Genomic DNA, 13,415 nt, shown 5'->3' on the forward strand with positions numbered 1-13,415 from the left:
TCTGCTTAATGCAATAACATCTTGAATGAAATAGTTTATTTCCTGGCAAAGGGCTTAACAGCAAAATTAGACTGTATTCTGGCATGGCACTTAAACTGGCTTCCAGAAAGTTTGTGATTATCTTCTGAAGCTGGCTGAGCCAAAGGTCTGTTCTTTATCAGTGCTTCTTGGTCTGTTCTCTCCTTTTCATTCAAGGTACAGCCTTCACCAGTGCTGAGTACAGGGGACAATCCCTGCCCTGGTCCTGCTGGCCACACTGCTGCTGATACAGGCCAGGATGTCATTGGTCTTCTTGGCCACCTGGGTATACTCTGGTACAGGGTCAGCTGCCGCTGACAAACATCCCCAGGTCCTTTTCCACTGGGCAGCTTTCCAGCCATTCTTCCCCAAGCCAGTAGCACTGCCTGGGGTTGTTATGACCCAAGGACAGTACTGAGCACTTTGTTGTATTGGCCTTGGCCCATCAATCCTGCCTCTCCAGACCTCTCTGCAGAGCTTTCCTGCCCTCCAGCAGACCAACACTACCACTTAACTTGGTGTCTGCAAACTGACTGAGGGTGCACTCAATCCCCATATCTATCTAGCTCATCAACAAAGATGTTAAAAAGGACTAGCCCCAACACTGAGCGCTGGGGACCACTGGTGACTGGCTGCCAACTGCATGTAACCCCATTCCCCACAACTCTCTGGGCCATCCAGACAGTTTTTAACCCACAGTGCACCCATCCAAGCCATTTCTCTAGGAAAATGCTGTGGGAAATGGTATCAAAGGCTTTTCTAAAGTATCAGTGTGATGGAAGAGATGTTAAAGCTTCCATTGCTGCTGGTTATGCATTCCTTGTTTCTACAATGTCTAAAAAGACTCATTATTCTGTAAACATGAGTTTACAAGATCAACAGCCTAAAAAATCTGACTTTAGAGAATGACAGATATAAAAGAGAAAACAACTTTCATTATCAAGATAATAGATCAATCACAAAGACCTATAAAATTACTTTCTTCTGCCCTTGAGACAAATCTTCCACACATAAAAGGGTAGATCATCTCCACACCATTCATTTTTTAGTCCATTATCTTGAAAATGTGCACAGATTTATAGAAAACACCATGTGGTCTGAGGTTCGTGACAGATATTCACATGTAGGTCAATGGGAATACAAGTGTGAAACATTCTTCAGTGTGCCACTGGCCAGTCTTGAAATCATCACCACCTGCAACATGGAAGTGAATCCCCAGGAGGTGAATAACTTCAAATCCCTTTTTATTAATCCTTTGAGCTCATCATGCCCTTTCCTTTCTTGGACATTGTTAATAATAATTTTCTGAATGCTTTAAACAACATCTAAGTATTTTGCATATATAGGCAAAACGTGCAAAACCATTAAAGCAAGAACAGAGAAGTCCAGAAGAATGTGAACTATTTAAATTTAGGCATTTTACTAGAGAAAAAAGACCCTTGCTGTAGTTTTTTTCTATGCTCCTGGTGAACTCTACAACAAGAATACCAAGCTGTTTCATTCTGGAGAGTGATCAATATAGGACAAAGGTCATACAAACTTTTTTGTTCAGTTGATTAGAATCATGGAATTGTCTAGGTTGGAAAAGACCTCTGAAAGTGTAGTGTCCAATCATTAACCCAGTACCCTGTTCCCCATGAAATGTTGTCCCCTAGTGCCACATCCACATGCCTTTTGAATACCTCCAGGGACAGATATTCCACCATTTCCCTGGGCAGCCTGTTTCAATGCCAGACACAGGATTAACAACAGGCTATTGAGTTAAGGGAAGAAAATGGCAGGAACTGCTGCTCATATGGTGTCATAAGAAAGATGCTTCAATTTTTATCTGAATTGCTGACAACTCTGAAAAAGTTCATGTGTGGCTGGTTCCAAAGCTGAAGTCTACAGACGTTACTGGCAGTGTGCCAGGAACTTGATCTCCTCTCCCTTGCTTTCCAGCCACTAAATTGCTTTAAAGGAGAACCTAAAAATACATCAAATGCTTCCTGATAAATAATTTTCCACATACACCGTTTCTGTACTTGTTATAAGGCTGTTATGAGAGTGAAATGATCTACCAGCCATTCTTTCTCTGCTGAGGTGCCCAGCACATAATGACTGTGTTTGAGAGTCTGGAATTTGAATGTCAGTACATCCAAAGCAGAGGAAACCCATAGAACTTCATAGCTCTAAATGGGATGTGGGAAAGCTTCCTAGTTGAAAAAAAGTAATAATAATAAAAAAGCCTGTGAAAACTGGTAACTTCACATTTATGCCTGGTGTTATGTGATCCTTCCTCCCTTTGAGGTACAGAGGATACCTTGTTCTACCTTCAGAAAACATCCGGCTCAGTGGAAGGAGGATGTTTGTTCTGTTCTTCTGAAGAAGTGGGAAGCGGAGCCCAGTCTGGGGCCCCTGATGAAAGGCTTCATGATGCCACACTCCCTTGAGGAGATTTTGAAGGAACCTAATTTGCTGTGAGATACAAATGAAACCATTTACAATGAACAGACTTTTCCCTTTTATGTGTAATGCAATCCTCCTTTTAAACTGGTGAATTCCTGTCATCCTCCTGTTGTAGTTTTGCTGAGACACACACACTAACTTGGTGTGCATATCCAGTTATAATGCTAAAAGTACTGAGAGCCCAAACTAGCATGGCTGGGTTATTTGCAATTACAAATGACCACAATTCTCAAATCTGGTGGGCAAAATTTTGGTTTTAGCAAGATGTTTCTCAGGTGAAAATCTAGGAAGAGATTTTTAAGCCTGATGTCATTCTTTGTTTCTTCATGATAACTGCAGAAGATTTAAAAAGAGTTTGTCTGGTTTACATTTATCCTGGAAAAGAGACTGGAGAACTTGCGTAAGTCTTACATAAAGTAAACAAAAAATGGGTCTTGACCCATTTTTAGAGCATTTTGTCCATCATTTAAGGTAGAATTTTCATTTACTTCTGTTGTTGCTACACATTAACTCCAATTTCTGACACATATCCTAAAGAAAACCATATCTGTTCAAGATCCCATGCCATATATTTATTTTCTGAAACTGCTGAAAAATTCTCTGCTGCAAAAAGGAGAAAGCTGATGTCCAGATTTTTAAAAGATAAAAATAATCAAACAAATTCCAAACAAATAGATTGTGATGCCTCTAAAAATACACAAGGTAAACCATCTCTGTCTCAGATGCCAGGTTTCTGTACTGTTATAGCCATGAGTTTATCTTTCTACACAGCACCACTGTGAGAAGATCAGTGGTGCTGTGTGTGCATCAAATTCCCCCAAAACTGCAATCTTGTCTTCTTTATCTAATAACCAGGCAGCTGAGGCTATGCTTGGCTGCTGTTGACACCAGTGATTCTGCTGAAGGAGTTAAATAAACAGTTAAATGCCCAAGAGTGCTCACCCATGGCAAAACATCCCAACAGTCAGAACTATTTCAGCTTTGCCACAGCAGAAACAGGGTCAGAAACTTGTCTCATATCATTCTCATCCTGCTAATTATGAGTTCACTGAAGATGGCAGCTTCTGACTCTAAATGAAGAACAGAAATAAAACAGATATCTAGACTCCCAAGGTTTTTTTCAGACTGTGTTTGGTTTGTAGTGAAGATTCTTGTACTCCACTCTGGTAAGACCACACTGGGAGTACTGTGTTCAGCCCTGGAGTCATAAGTAGAGGAAAGGCATGGACCTGTTGGAGCGGGTCAAGAGAAGGGCCACAAAACTGATCAGAGGGCTGGAGTACATCTCCTGTGAAGAAAGGCTGAGAGAAGAGGTTTTTCAGCCTGGAGAAGACAAGGCTTAATAAAGACCTTATTACAGCCTTCAGGCTTATGAGAAAGCTTGAGAGAGACTTTTGACAAGGCCATGAAAAAATGAAGTTTCTGAAATAGGGCAGGTTTAGATTAGATATTAGGAAGAAATAATTTACTGTGAGAGTGGTGAGACATTGGCACAGAGAAGTGGTAGATTCCCTATCCCTAGAAACTTTCAAGGGCAGGCCGGATGGGGTGGGAAGCTGGAAGGATGGAAGTGCAGGAAGATGTCCCTGCTCATAGCAGGGAAGTTGGAATGAGATGATCTTCAAAGGTCCTTTCCCACCCATTCTATGATTCTATGCTTCTTAACCTGACCAGCAGGTGCCAAACTCACTGCATAGAAAAAGTCAAACTGTTGCCATGCTCTGCCAATACAGCCTTGCTCCTGTAAGGCCACTTTGGAGCAATCTTGTATCTTCTGCACAGCTAAAAAGGCTTAAGACCATTTTTATCAACCAAAATCCTTGTTTGTGAAGTAGAAAATTATGTGGACCAGATTGTTTTGGTTCCAGCTCCAGTGGGTACAGATGTTATTTGATCTTGGCATGTTCTTTTCAAGCCTGGCTGTGTCAAAGTGGTGACTTTTTTTTTTGTTTATTTGCAAAGAGCCCTTTTTAATATATCCACTGCTTTATTTGTGTATAATTTCACAGCGTTAAAATACCTTAGTTTTTAATCCTTTTCTCACTGAAGCATGGAAAACTACAGAAAGTTAGCTTCACTCCTGGCATATCAAGCAGGAACAGTCCACATCTGGGTCTGACTTCTTTTGATGACATTCAAGAAATTCCATTGCTTGAGGAGTTCTGCAAGGAAGACAAAAGTCAACATTTCACAATGCCTTGGTCTGGATGTCTTGGACTAGGGGACCTAGTAAAAGATACTGCCTTTGATATATACAACATACTCAGAGCCCTTGAGATCCACTGAATTTTGGACTTACAGGGGTGACACAGGTGCATCTCCTCTAAAAATCTCAAACCAAAAAGCAACTACAGCCAGTTTGGCCCCAAATACAGAATAAATCAAAGCAAACTCAGAGAGACATCAGCTCTGCTGCTCTTTACTATGTCAATACAACCTTAGAAGCAAATTTCAAATTTGCCTTTAAAAGAGCATTTATAAAGAGCTTAATCTCATTCAAGTGGTGTAAGAACATCTTGATAATAGCCTCTATACATTCTATAGGATGAAAACAACTGATTGAATACCTTACATAAACATGCTCTTAGCTTTGCGGTTTATCTATTGCAGTACTGAAAGAAATGCTATGCAAAAATTCACTTTAAATATTTCATTAACCTTCTTAACTCTGACCCAGAATCATGATACACGCTGAGAAACTAACAATGTATTTTACATAGCAAATGTATGTCTCTGTATGTCTCTGGACACTACAATTCTCTGTAATTTCTGAGCAGAGAATAAATAAATGTAGATTTTCCAGCTGTACTGGCTGAGGAAATTATAGACCCTCCTGAGTAAAACACTTAGCATCTTGTTAATTTGAATAGCTCTGAAGGAAAGCTTCAAGCAGAATAAATGACCCTTTCCCTTAACAAGAATAAGGGGCAGCAAATGAGCAAATTTGCATATGGAAAATACTTACTATTCACCAGCACTAAATGTTTCCTGTTCAAACTGGCAACAGAGAAGAATCTAATTCTCTAGAATGTTTTATTGTGGAGCTAGAAAGTTAATGGAAGAGGAAAGATACTATTCATGTTTACCTCAGGAAATAAGCTAAAGTCAGCATTGATAATTCTGCTGAAGTGCTCCCAATTTCCATATTAAAGAGATTCTTATTTACTTGCTTAAATCCACGTCTAAATAAGACAGGTCTGATGAGGCATCAGGATTAATGCTGCTGGATTCTAATAATTCAAACAAATTGCAGGGTCTTTTAAAACATGCATAATAACTGTAAGGTCAAAGAATAAATTAGCCAAGCTTTTTAAATGTCTATGATTTTTGTTACTGCCCATTTACCCTGTGACAACTGAGGAAGGTTCAATTTCACAGAAGAGGAGCAGAGTTTTTCCAGAAACACACTTTCTGAGATATTTTGTGGAGACCACTCAGATACTAGAGATGTTAGTGCATTCAAGTAATCTGTATCTTTGGAAAATCTTAGCCACAAGGGAACTGGCTTCTCAGCAATGTTGCAAGCTGTATGAGATAACCAGCTTGGCTTTAGTTTTCTGGCTAGCTCATAATCCAGCCCCTTCTGAAAACAAGCTATGAAAACAGAGTCTGCTTGAAGTATTGCAAGAGGCTGTACCATTGGGGAAGCAGAAAAATCTTATATTCCCCTCACTGCATGACAAAATCCAACCGATAATGCTCAGATGTCCTTTTTAAGTGACCTAAGAGAAGCTGTCTCACCATTTTGGCAGCCATCCAGAGTGTATGTTTTGTATCCAGAGTTGGAGCTGGGGGGAAAGCCATAGAGGCAAATGATTTTTGCAGGAAGACTGACACATAAAAAAAGCAGTTGGAGTATTTTTAACAGAAGCAAATGTTTCACACTGTTTTACCTTCAAAGGTCTGGCTGTGGCTCTTGTTTAATTTCTTTTGTGTTTGGCTAGATCCCAATGTATGATTTGCAGAACATAATCTGCCTTTACTGTACCTATGGATTTTTTGGTAGCTCAGGATTAGCATCCACTGGAAAAAGCATTGTGGAGATCTCAAGGCAGCATATTCAACTGCACACACCAAAATCTGTTAACAAGATCAATAGCAGTGTGTGAGTTATATGACCCAGGGAATAGCTCATCTTGGGCATCTCATCAGTCATTAGCAGTCACTGGAAGAGCCATAGGATTCCAACAGTGACTGCAGGTAGATATCAAATTTAATTGCAGCCAGAATTAAGTGTTTCAGGTTGGCAGGCTTTTGTTTAAACAGCTCTGTAAATGGCATAAGACTGGCCCATTACAGCTACATAGCTATTTCACATGGAGTACTGCATGTAAAAAATACCATAAAGGAAACCTTATCACTCTCTACAACTGAAAGGAGGTTGTAGTGAGGTGGGAACCAGTCCCTTCTCCCAGGTAGCAAGTGAGAGGAGGAAATGGCCTCAAGTTGCCCCAGGGGGTGTTTAGATTGGATATTAGGATTTTTTTTATTTTTTTTTTTTTTAATCTAAAGGGCTAAAAAGACATGGTAGATGTGGCACTTGTGGATGTGATTTAGTGTTGGGCTTGGCAGTTCTGGGTTAATGGGTGGATTCATTGATTCGTTGATTTTTTGCCCACCTTAGTGACTCTATGATTCTGTAAAAGTAAATTCTCTTCCTCTCAGCTGCTCAGGTTCCTTCCACAGTGCATGTTGGCTGCCCTATTCCAGCGATGCACAGTAGCCACAAATCTGCTGGGATGACCAATGAGACATGAACAGCAAGCACAAGGCAGCAAGAATGTTCTGTCTGAAAGCCTGACTCAGAAGAAGAGGACATATATTCATGTATAAGGGATGTGAAGAGAGTCTATACCTTGGTTTAACAGCTGTGTATTTAAACATGCAGAGAAAGCATCTCTGCGTATTTACATGCAGAGCTGTGTAAGGAGTTGGAAATTCCACCATCACTACATCGTTGCTGCTCCATCTGTGTCAGCAGAAGCATCCCACTGCACTGGACAGAGAGTACGGCCTTGGTGGGGAGAGAAGTGGAGAAGAATGAAGCTGTGAATGGAGTGCAGAGACAAAGAAAATATCTTTGTGTCATCCACACCTCTGATTTTTATTCAAGCATTGTCTTTATCCCCTTCCTGCATTCCACCAAAGCTTCATATTTATGTGCTCTCAGCAAGGGAACTGTTCTACACTGACTATCCAGCATAAATCCCAAAGGCATGACAGCTTCCCAAAGCCTCTCTACAGTTTCTGTGTGACACCAAATAGACAAACTCTTTAGGCCACTGTCCCTTACAGTGCAAGGCCATGGGCCTAAAGTTAGGAGAGGCCAGATGTGAAACAAAGAACAGGAGATGGCTCTTCATTTAATGGTTTGGCCACTGTCCCTTCTGTCCCTGTGTCTTAGGGATGGGGATTAGTCCAATTCTGAAACACCATCAAAGCACTCCCTCAGAAACTAATAAGAGATGGAAAAAGAGAGAAGGCAGACAAAAGGAGAAGCCAAAGGACTGGAGGGAACAGAAAAGAAAAGGCTGAAAAGGAAGAAAGACATGGAAACAAACAATTAAAAAATTAAAAGTAAGGAACTGCAGAGGGACAAAGAGCAAAGGACTCCCAACTCTTCCAGCACTCTGGTGAGCTGCTGGAACAGCAATGCTGTTCTGTCCAGGGGCAGAAGGACAAATGAAAAGAAACCTCACAAATCTGGGGATCAGTGAAGCTCAATTCTGTTAACACAACTGACTGTTTTGGCCAAGGCCAGAAGGAGGTAGGTGACGAGGTTCCACACTGTGGTGGAGCCTCAGTTGAGACAAAGGTAAATAAAAAGGTGAGGGGAAAAGTGAAGCTGAAATTCTGTGGGAGCAAAAAGAGGGCACACAATCTGATAAGCCTTATCTAAATGTGTGATAGCCTTCATCTTGCATAGGCATAATTCTGTTTATGAGCTGTTCTATGAATGTAATAGAATCATAGAATAATAAAATAATTTCTGTTGGAAGGGACCTTCTAGTCCAAACCCCTTGCCATGGGCAGGGACAGGTCCCATTAGATCAGGTTGCTAAAAGCCCCGTCCAATCTGGCCTTGAACACTGACAGAGGTGGGACATCCACAACCTCTCTGGACAACCTGTTCCAGTACCTCACCACACTTACTGTAAAAAAATGCACTGCCTGAGTGGGATTTTCCCCCTTTTCGTCCACAGTGATCAGAGACATTAGATCAGGATATAAACTGAAAGGTTGGATAGCAGGCTAAATACAGTGAAGAGAACAGGAAGAGAGGGAGAAATATCATCCTCAGGACTGAACATTTGGGCTAATGTATCCAGGAGAATTGGAGTGAAGGCACAGAGCTACATGAATGATGACTGGATTCTCTTTGCATCTGTTTTCAACAGATCTTGACACTGTTACCATTACAGTTTTGGGAGTGCTGAGAAGTCAGGGATCATGGCTGGGATCAGGGCTGTCTGTGGTGTACATGCTAGCAGGTTTTGTTTCTCAAGTCTGAACACCAGAAACAAGAAGAGACAGTGAACAGACAGCAGCACTTTGAAAGAAAATGGCAGGTTAAGGAAGGAACACCTATCTATCTTGTCATTGACATTTAGAAGACATCTATCACCCTGTTTTCTAAACCCCAACCAAATTCACAGAATTACAGAGTTCAGAGGAACCATGTATATCTCTCTGCTCTTCTGGAATGACAGTGGTAGGTAGGTCAACTGAGTCTTAAACAGATAATGTATAGAGGCATCTATTTCCTTTTCCAGAATTTAGAGCCATTACTGATACAGTCAACTGGATGGAGGAAGACTAGTTTGTGGCATAAAGTGAAGAACACAGACTTTCTGCTATGTACCAGTCAGACACTTTTTCAATTGTTTTAATTACAGGAGTTCTTAATCTAACAGAATTCATAATTCTCTTGGGGAATCCTATCCAGATCCCACAAGGAACGCATTGTCCTAAGTGGGTGGGGAAAATACCTCTCTTTCACTCTGACATTCCCACTAGGATATAAGTTATAAGCCCTGTTTTGGTCCCCACCATTCTTGGATAGCATATTTTATACACTGGGAGTTAGAGTCTTTGCAAATGCATTCCAAATCTCCTTGATTTAATCAGTGCAATTTTCTCTTTCCTAATGGACCGGCCTTTCCCTCTGCAAGACAGGGGACAATTCAACTGCAGCAAGAGCAGGGAGGACTCACTGGTATCACAGCAAACCTTCCACCATCCTGCTTTTCATGGTCTTTGCTCCCAATTCCTTAACAGCAGCCCCTCCTCTCCAGGTCCACTTCAGTTCAGTGAACTTGATGCCCTGTCACTTTTCACAGCCTTCTCACTGTTCTTGTAAATACAGGCTCCTTGTAAACTCTCTGTCTCTGTAGTGACAAACTGCAACCTTCAACTCAGACTGATGGAAAATTTATATCATCACAAAGCTCCATCTTACCTCTTTTTGTCATCTCCAGGACCTCCCAGAGACCTGATTTCCAAAGGTTGTGGCAAAACTGCTTTTAAAAGACTTAAAGGAATGGGAGGAGTTTGTCCCAGACCAGTCTCCACATAATGACTTTTTGCCCCCATTTTCAGGTAGAATTTAATAAATTTGACTCTTTTCCAAGAACAAAAACAAAGGGAGAGAATATTGCCTTTAATCTCCACGTCTTGCTTTTATTGTCAGTAAAGGAAGGGTAATAAAACACATTTGCATGGCTCTGAGGGGGATGTGAGGGATAAATTAGTCTGTAACGTATCTGTAATTGCTCAAAATGCTATAACAAAAAGTGTGAACAGCATGTGAAGAAGGGATCACTTTCAGAACCCAAGTGATGCTGAGCTGAAGCCTTACAGCAAGAATCATTTGAAGAATAAGAGGGCTGTGTACTGAGCTCATTTTTAATGCTGATGAGAACACTGTATTGAGAAAACTGGGGAAAAGCCACCACACGTGAGATGTGCAATCCACATTGGCCTAAAGTTCTTCCTTTACTTGGAAGGAAAATAACTAATTGTGGAGGTGCAAGAAGTGCCTGCCTGACATGACTTTTGAGATGTAAGCAGGTATCAGGGAACCTGTTGTACTACTATTAAACAACACCAACTGTGCACTTGGTCTACAACCAGATGTGAAAGAGTATGTGGGACTATGCAAAAGACATTAAAATAGGGACTATCAGCAGCCCAGATCTTAAAACAACGTGACTCATATTTCATTACCATGAAATTTGCTTAAAAATATCACCATTTCCTATAGGTAACAATTACAGAGAGGGGTTCCCCTCCCTCCTAACTTCTGAGCCCTGAATTCAGAAGTCCTTTCTTTGCAAATTTGAACACTATAAACCTTCCAAAGAAGTACACAAAAGTTTAATTTCTCACATAACTACTAATTTCCAGAACCTGGGCTTTAATGTAAAATGCAAAGAATAATAAAGGTTAACAACAGAGCTATCACCTTGGCAAACTATCCTCTGTTCTCAGCAAAGGCTTCCTACAGGTGGCAAGTTTGAACTCTGCTCTGTCTGTGTCTCACAAGGCACAGAAAGGGACAGGCTGAGGGAAGGGCACCTGCCACAAGATGATCCCTCATGTGCAGCAAGGACTACTGCTAAGGTATAAAGGCTGCATCAACCTGTACTGTTTTGCTGAGCAAGTGACTTCAAAAATGGGTATGGCTTCTATCTGTCCTCACATTTTTGAATCATTAGACCACAAGACTGCGAATCAGTTGCTTTCGTGCTACATAGAGAGCACTATTTACAGCACCCAGAAACAGACTAAGGAGGGAGACACCCCATCAGTATGAAAAGCAAAGAACTTAGCCACTTCTGTAATTATGGTTTTAAGTATGTGTAGTCACATCTGGAGAGCAAAGCAGGATATGTATTCTCCTCCCCCTTCCTCCTCCTCTCCGTGTGACAGGTATGGCACTATGATGTACTGTGCAAGGGCTAAGGTCATATTTGCTTTGATCTGATAACAAATTGTATAATAATAGCTGGTTGGCATTCAAGGAAAAACCTGCTTGTTTTAACTTGCGGTTTATCATCAGAAGTAGAAACAAGGATTATTTCTTTTCAGGGAAACACGAAATGAAGGACAGTGTGCGGGAGCAAAATTCCAGACAACTGGTCCACTGTGCAGACACAAACTCCAGCTTTAATACAGCTTCCAGCTACCTCTCAGACAGGAAATTCTAATAGTTGTGAGTAGTATGGGCTTGAATCCCAGTAAGAGGCAGTATCTCTTCTTACTTCTGCTACAAGTTTGCTTCTCAATGGCTTACTAGTTTCTAGAGGGAAACTGAAGAGCTTAAACTTACCTAAAATAAATTCCAAGGTATATCACCTTTAGCAAGCTTCTTTATGGAGATAATAGTGTTTACTTCTTAGCTTTATGAGGGTATTTGAGATGCTATTACAACTGCAGTACTTTGACCATGTAAATGCTACGTTGTCATAATATTCTCTCCTTCGCTCTGTTATGTCTAAAACAGGACTTTGAGATTTATAAGTGTCTCACTCATCCTTCTTTCCTGGGTGTCAAAGACACTAGGAAATCATGCTCGCCCGTGACAACAGCTTGTGAGTCAATATTAAATACAGCTGAGAGTTTGACTCCTTGCTATTACATCACTAGGAGAATAGGTAATGTAGCTAGAAGCCATAGATCAAGGATACATAATATATCACCTGCTCCTTGGGTACCAATGGCACTCACAGAATCATCTTCTTGGAAAAGCTGGCCCTCTGACACTGCTGAGTATATTTCAGAGCCAATGTTATGAACAAACCATTATTTCCTCTTTCAGATGCAGTTTTTTACTGCAAATAAATATGCTTTGACTAGTCATCTTCAGAATTGTAACTCATATTTTACATCTTGGGGAAAAAATGCTATTCTCAGCATTAATAACTAAGTCAAAGTCACTTAACTAAGTCAAAGTGTTCATTTATGTTTTGACTACAAGCGCTCTCTAATGCCAGTACAGAACTCCTATGCAACCCCTTGGATATGGTCAGAAATTCTGATACATAAAAAAATAAATTAAAAGCTTGCTTAGGAATCCTGAAGTCTTTCTCACTGTTTGAATTTTCTTAAAGCCTTAAATCTAGATTATTCTCTTTCTTCCTGAGCAGAAGTCCTGCTGCCTTTCTTAGTCATTTTGAAAGGAAGAATTCTCACAATTTCATATAAGAATGGAGGAAAAAGCAGTGGAGTATTCAGTTTTGCATTTGTGAAATACATAAGTGAGATGTTCAGCCACTGGGGAGAAAGAAGGGCTGGCAGATAAATTGTAGTGAAAATTCAGTAATGTGTTTCTCTTTAAAATAGGCTTGCTATAGTTTCAAAAGACATTATTTATAGAGCACCACATGCAGTAAGAGTTTAACAGGCAAGGCAGACAGAAGGTATCAGTCCCAAATCATGGTTCAATATACAGTCACTGGACACCAAAGACCCACTATTTTCATATCCCTGAACTCCCACTCTTGCCTGAACATTCCCACCTCTCATTGCCTGTACTCTGCTGACAGACTTTGGAGCCACATCACAAATTGGAACAGGGAACTCTGATCCAACTGAAAAAATAACACTGCAAAAAAGGCCAGATAAACATCAGCCATCAGTCAGATAATTCCCTGGTCAGATTAATCACCCAGCAGCACAAGTGCCCAAGAACAAGGGTGGTGCAGGAGGAAGGGGTCGCCATAGTGGGAGAAGAAGAGGAGGTTCACAGTGTCTGTTTAATCAATGCAAACAGGGTGATTATTAAACTGGTCCTCTGGTGCCTTCACCCAATGGTTTGAAGGCAGGCTTCACTTTGGATATGGTGAGTCACTCCCTTTGCTAAATGGCACTATTCACAGCAAAGAAAGCCTAAGGTTGTCCCCCTGTTCTCGTGATCTTTGTGGGAGCCTGGAGTCATGTTAGCCATG

Source organism: Lonchura striata, chromosome 1 (assembly GCF_050655825.1).
Source record: "Lonchura striata isolate lonStrDom1 chromosome 1, ASM5065582v1, whole genome shotgun sequence".
Lineage (NCBI taxonomy): Eukaryota > Metazoa > Chordata > Aves > Passeriformes > Estrildidae > Lonchura > Lonchura striata.